The sequence below is a fragment of the Onychostoma macrolepis genome, chromosome 08 (assembly GCF_012432095.1).
Source record: "Onychostoma macrolepis isolate SWU-2019 chromosome 08, ASM1243209v1, whole genome shotgun sequence".
Taxonomy (NCBI): Eukaryota; Metazoa; Chordata; class Actinopteri; order Cypriniformes; family Cyprinidae; genus Onychostoma; species Onychostoma macrolepis.
The window spans coordinates 20,996,574-21,003,706 of NC_081162.1; the positions used below are offsets into that span (position 1 = coordinate 20,996,574).

Below are 7,133 nucleotides of genomic sequence, written 5' to 3' on the forward strand. Positions count from 1 at the left end.
AGCAGGTGCTAACTTCATTAATAATTAAACAGCCTGTTCCAGAGAATGCAATGCTGAGAGTTACGCATTATACGACAGCTACACGTCACCATGTGAGGACGCTGAAAGCTAATATACTTTAAAGTTAGCGGTTTACGTTCTAGAAAAACAATTACATGTCTTTATATACAAAATATATAAATTTGAAAAACTTTTGACCAGTAGGGTAAACATACCCATTAAGCACACTTCCATTTTTGAGATCAGATTATAAAAAGAAAACTCACACTGTCTGGCGACCATTTTGAAAGCTGTCTAAAAACTTTCACCAAAAGAGGAGCCCCTTAAATGTGCGTTTTTTAGATGTTTAAGCCTTTATTTTGGGTAAGTTTCACTACTTATTGTAAAATTAAGAGATTAATGTTCAGACTTTTGCATATTATAACCTGGAACTTGAATGTGGGAAATAATTACATTAGATCCAAAATATAGTTTTAGCAACACAGCGCAGATGCTACAGAACACAGTTAGCTGACTAGCTGTATAAGATTGTGTGCCATACTAATATACTTCACAGGCATTACTGGCTTGTACTTTTACATCCATAATATTATAAATTTACAGTTTATTGCTGGTCTGTCGTTTTACAGTGCTGTAATTTTTAAAGATTTCATATTATTTTAAGATGAGCTTAAAGAGTGCACTACTATGAAAATCACACAACTTCAGTGTGACATCAATAAGAAAAAGTATAATTTCATTGATATTGTTAATAATAGTTGTTCATATTAAAATGTGTTTTAACTTAATACATGACCTAGACTATTTATTTAGCAAACCCTTGCAAAAAATAACTGCAGTACATTGAAGTACAACTGGACAATTGCAGTATAATGAAGTATATAATTGCAGTTCATTAAAGTTCAAGAGCAGTAAAACTGAAGTGCAATGAAGTGCAACTATAGATTTGCTGTATAATGAAGTACAGATACAATATAACTGCAGTTCAGTGATACGCTGAAAGTCTGTCTGATTAAATTTATTTAATTGTATTTATTTTTTATGAGCATTTTTTAAATAAAGCTCCTATGATTAGGTTCAGTAATTTCACTTCAATGGCAATGAGGTTCTTTTCATTGCCAAAACAGTCTTCTTGTATAGGCCCTGTACTGCAGTTATGCTGTATTGTGCCCAGTGTTGCCAACTAATTTTCAGAGAAAGTTGCTAAAGGAAGGTCAATTTGTTGCTAAAAGTTGCTAAATGACGTTGTGATGTCATTGCGCGATGACGGCATTGCGTAATCACGGCGCAAAATTGTCACAACATCAAATCTCAGCAAAAATATATATTTTATATATGTTAATTTAGATTTGTTTGTAAAATAATATGCAAAATATTATATTAAAATATAAATAACTGTATTTTAAAATACATTGAATTATTGAACATTTACACATTTTTGAATGATTACAATTTAATTTTTTTAATTTTTTTTTTATAGCTGGTAAACTAGTAATATAACACATTCTCAACAATAATGCTTTAAGCAGTGTATTAGTAGTTAGTATGCTACACTCCAAGAAAAGGCTGTAAAAATAGGGCACAATAAACTTATGTTAATATGAAAGAATTTTCCGTATTGGTTTTTTACCTGCATTTTAAATTACGCATTGTGTTTTCGGGTTACAGGGTTACAATGGATAACATCCTGGAAAATTACTAGTAGCCTATCTTTTCCATTTTTCTTACAGCGAAAAAATGTGTCTATTTAATTGTCTGAGTCACTTATCAAAAGTTGCTAAAAGTTGCCAAATAAATTTTTTAAAATTGCTAAATTTGTTGCTAGGTGCTTTTGGAAGAAAAAGTTGATAGGGTAGTCTGAAAAGTTGCTAAATTTAGCAACAAAATTGTTAAATTGGCAACACTGATTGTGCCACATGTAGCAAGTGCTGTGGTTACAGTAGACTTGGCAAGTGTTTTTTTTTTTGTAATGTAGACTTCCTACAAAATATTCGTACAAAAATATATTTGTACAAAAAATATTTGCCTATGAAATATTTCACCCGCATAGATTAATAACCGGCACTTGAGATCTTCCTTCGCGCCAAAGGTCGTTGTCCTGACAACGAGTCTCGAGAGCAGCTGATTACTTGTAACAGACAGTAAATCAGCGTCTTTTCCGTAGTGTCTATTGCAGGATGGATATAAAGTTATAAAATACGTTTTGGTTTGACAACATCCATATGTGAACTATCACAATTAAAGCACAAAGACATAACAACATTACACTCCGAGACCATTCACAAGTGTGACAAAAGAGAAGAAACGCTTTCCGGAAGAGAAGTTCATCAGGCGAGGTGGAGGAGACTAGTCGACTCATCCAGTTTAGCGGTGAGTATAATGTCTAATGTCCTCATATATCTTTAGTTAAGATTTTAGAGAGATGTAAAATGACGCGCGAGGTGCTTATGATAGAAAGACAAAACAACTGGTTTAATGCTGTTTTTACTACACTTTTACTATAATAAAACACATTACAATTATATTATAAAATGTCAAAATCTAATCTAATAAAACATCAACATCTCAATCCAACCAGTGACAACCCTGTGTATAGATGCATTTAACTCTGCTATGGCTCAGCAAATTGTTATAAGCAGTTCTGTAGGAATAAACAAAATTGTACTGAATACAGTGTATTTGTTTGTTTGTTTGTTTCCAGGAGAGCATCAACTCCTAATTGACATGAGGAAAAAAATCATTGAAAAGTGTTCAGCGTACAGTGTACCCGTCTTTGCAACAGAGGAAGCATTAGGAAAGAGGAGAAGAGAGAAAGTGAAAAGGCACTCAACAGATGTTGGTGAGACTTTATTTCTGGAAATGCTTTAAAAGTCACTCACATTCTAGTTAGCCACAAATGTAAACCTGATTTTAGATTTTAGTCTTTAAATGAGATCCATAACTCCAGCTACTTGTAGGCCTACAGTCCCGTATATTTCACACTAAATTGTGATGCAGCCTGAATCATAATCACACCATGTTCATTTGTTGGCCAGAGGGGAACTGATCCATAAACTAAACATACTTTCTTCCCAGGTGTTTTTTTCTCCATTCTGTCACCTGATGGAGTTTGGGTTCCTTGCCACTGTCGACTTTTGGCGTGCTTATTTGGGGACTAATAATATTCAGCAATATTATTGATCTGACTCCACTGGCACTATTGGATGAGTACTGAACTGAGCAAGATGATGACACCACTGCTATCTAGATGCGCTGAAATTATTTTATATTTGATGATTTTTATACAGTTAATCGAAATTAACTGAGTCAACACTGATTTCAACTGAACAATGACACGTTTTACTGTTTAGAGCTGCTTCACAGCAGATGTGAATTCTGTTTGCATCATTATTTTTCTTTTTATCACTGTAAAGCAGCTTTGAAACAATCTGTATTGTATAAAGTGCTATATAAATAATGGTGACTTGACTTAAATTGGTTCAAATCCTCCAAAAAAAGTGCATGAAACAGGCAACCTGAATAAACACAAAATACAGTTTATTAATGATAACCGTACTTGCCTTTGTTTTGTTAATTTTCTTAGGAATATCTGACAATATTTAGTGCTGGATATACTCAAAAATAGAATAAATCAGGATTTTTTTTTCACAGCACTGTACACCAGCATTTATGTGCTGTAGTGTAACATTAATGTGTGGAAATGGACATTTTATCAGTGTGTGATTGCTATTTTCAGGAAAATGCACTGGTAACAACTTAAAAAAGATGACCAAAAATATAATTCAACAGAGGATGATGGCTGTGGTGAAACAAGCACTTAAATAATGGTGAGCAGTAATCTACTTTATTTAATTGATCTTTTATTAACTATTATCTTTATAGTTTAGAATACATAATAACTGCTATTGTATTTCAGGAACTAAGACCTGTGAGAGTCCTGGAGAAATCAAGTGTATAAGTCCTGTCTCCTCAGCTATGGAAGAGATCTTCAGACATGAAGAGAGGAGTTAAATGAAGTCAAAGAGCTAAAAGAAGATCTACAATATTAGTGCCATTTCAGCATGAAAACAGAGAGAGAGCTGAGGGAGTGGAAAGGTAAAGAAATGTAGTTATATCAGCAATTATTCTTAATGCTTAACATCAGCTCTCAACAGTTTCCTTGAGGACTCTTTGATTCTCTCTGATTGACTGGAAGGTGTGCATTAAAACAATGAATGCATTAGATAATTATAATTTGTTCAATCACCATTCTAAATTAACGTGCGGCATTTACTGTAGCACACACATACAGTCAGAAAACTAGATCTAATGACCTGTAACCAAACAAAATGAAAATTTACTTGGTTTTACCCTTCCAGTCAAATTGTACTCCACAAACATTAAAGGGTTAGTTCACCCAAAACTGAAAATTCTGCCATTAATTACTCACCCTCATGTTGTTCCAAACACATAATACCTTTGTTCATCTTTAAAACACAAATTAAGATATTTTTGATAAAATCTGAGAACTTTCTGACCCCTCTATAGGCAGCAACGCAACTTACACATTTAAGTTCCAGAACAATAGGAAAGACATTGTGAAAGTAATCCATGTGACTCCAGTGGTTTAACCTCATTTTTGTCTTCTGTCGCATGAACACAACACTCATCTGTTGTGATGCTCTCATGAATGCACATTACAGATCAATACTTTTGTAAATAAGTGGTAAAGTAGTTTTTTGGGGTTTTTTTGGACGCAAACACTCGTGTGGATGAGTTACTTTAACGATGTCTTTCCTACCATTCTGGAACTTGAATGTGTAAGTTGCATTGCTGTCTATGCAGGGTCAGAAAGCTCTCTGTTTCTTTAAAAATATCTTTGTTTGTGTTCCAAAGAGGAATGAAGGTCTTACGGGTGTGAAACCACACAAGGGTGACTAATTAATGACAGAATTTTCATTTTTGGGTTAGCTATCTCTTTAAAGGCAGCTTTAACTTAACTTTTTAAACTAGCTGTAACAGGTGTGTATTACACAATTTTAATCAACTTCAGTGGAGGCAACCCGTTTCATGTCGAGTGGTTCTTTGCCTCCACCTCATGCATTAAAATCATGTAATGGACACCTAGCCATGGATTAGCCCGTATGTGTAGAGGGTTATAGGTTACACACAGTATTAAATGAAGGGGGCACAATAACTGTGGAACACATATATTCTATATACTGTATTCTAATAATATATTTAAATTATGTACTTGTATATTTGTAAATTATGTTTTTTTTCTATTATTATTATTTATTTTTTAAAATTTATTTAAGGTTAGAATTTTTAACAAAAAGCCAAAACATCAAGACATTGTTAATGCTGACCAATATGTCATAAGAAATTATGAACAGAATGTATGAGTAGAATGAATACTTTTCACAAACACTTGGTGACATCACAATTCAAGATTTATTTTAAGCATACTAAATATGCCTGTGGTGAAAAGTGTAACTGAAACTTGGGAATTTCTGAGTTTTTGTTTGTTTGTTTTTCCAGACTACATCCAAAATAGTGTTTCCACATCTGAGATGAAGGCAGTCATAAGAACCGAGTGGAACGATGAGGATAAGCTCTTCTAAAAATGAAACCTGTCTGAATAATGAGGGAAGAAATGTGCATGATTGCGTGATTTGTAAATAAACACTAAATACATTTAGTGTAACTCTCAGCGTGTTATTTTAAGTTTAAAGAAAAGTAAAATCATTTATTGTTGCATTGCTGTTTGAGACATTCACTGTTGTTTTGTACCTTAATTTATTATATTGCAGATGTGTAAAATAAAACCTATGGAGTCAATTTAATGCCGCATATATATGCAAAAGAAAATAAAGTTTTGCAAAAGAAAATAAGTTTTGCAAATAAAAATAAAGAATTGCAAAATAGATAAATGAAACGGAGCAAAAGCAATGATTTTGCAATACATATTTTCCATGGCCATATCTACTAATTTATTTGCAATGCAGCTTTTATTTTGCGTTTCAGTCAAGTTTGAGTTTGCGATACCGTTTTCCCTTTGCGCTTCACGTTTCTGCGCGTCTCACTTTGTGGCGCTGTTTTGACATGGGGGTGGAGTCAGGGGACGGGGGCGTGTCCAACAGGCCTGGGCATGCCTCCCTGGAAGTGACGTCATCGGCCCGAGACGCAGATCACAGCTGATCCAGGCACCTTCACTGAGCAGAGGCATGCGGGCGGATCATTTCCTTTTATTCACTAGCTTTAAAACATGCATGCTTTCGTTTTATTAACAAATGTATATGTGTATTAGCAGCGTTTGCTCAAGTTAAAGAAGTTGTTAATATGAACATCTGCTGTTTATTTCTCTCAATGTGTGCACACTTTTATAGCATTAAAATGTGTATTGTTTCATCTGGTTAACTAAATGTGCATTAATAGTGCTTGTTTAAAATCTCTTAACCTGTGCACAGCGCTCTTTGTTTACATTAGTTCAGAGTTACTGCTAGTTTTAATGTAAAAGAATGCAATTAACTTCACAAACTATACATCATTAAAAAGGTCTAAGACTCAAGCTTCATATCCATCTCGACTTCGTTTTTCATTTACATAACTCCTGGCATAAATTAAGAAATGACTGGCACTGGAAGTTTAAAAAAATGAAGCTTGAGTCTTTTGGTTTAAATTTCTCGTGGCCACGAGATATTAATGGGTAAACAAACCAGCGTGACCATAGCAACCTGGGATTATCAGAGATGTATTTATTAATATTTTATTTTTAATTAAGAAATTATAAAAAAAAATACATTATTAAATTATTATATTAACACCACCACGGGGTAATTTTACCCATGGCTGTTTTTCAAATAGGCTACATAATATATTTTCAATTAAAAATATCCAAGTCTTACAGTCATTGACTTTTACTAAAATTGTGTTATTTACAATCCCTGTTTATTGTTAAAAAATTGTTTAGATAAAACCAGAACAAAAATGGGGCATTTATACCTATAAGCGCCATCAAGACAAATTTACGCATAATTCCTGTCATCAAGTTCAAATGAAGATGTTTTAGATGTTTATTCCTCTACTCATAAATGTTCAAACTTTGGATTAAATATTAATTTGTGTTTGCAATTTTTATCGTTTATGGTTCG

General features: G+C 33.3%; 1 long non-coding RNA gene across 2 annotated transcripts; it reads left to right on the forward strand.

The window, feature by feature from the left end:
- Window positions 1–2,123: 2,123 nt before the first annotated feature.
- Window positions 2,124–5,786, forward strand: LOC131546037 (uncharacterized). Of its 2 annotated transcripts, XR_009272592.1 has the most exons (5): window positions 2,124–2,370; window positions 2,702–2,839; window positions 3,076–3,827; window positions 3,917–4,095; window positions 5,521–5,786. It is a non-coding gene; the product is annotated as an uncharacterized LOC131546037 (long non-coding RNA). The 2 variants fall into 2 exon arrangements; XR_009272591.1 differs by having other exon boundaries at window positions 2,702–3,827.
- The last annotated feature ends 1,347 nt before the right edge of the window (window positions 5,787–7,133 follow it).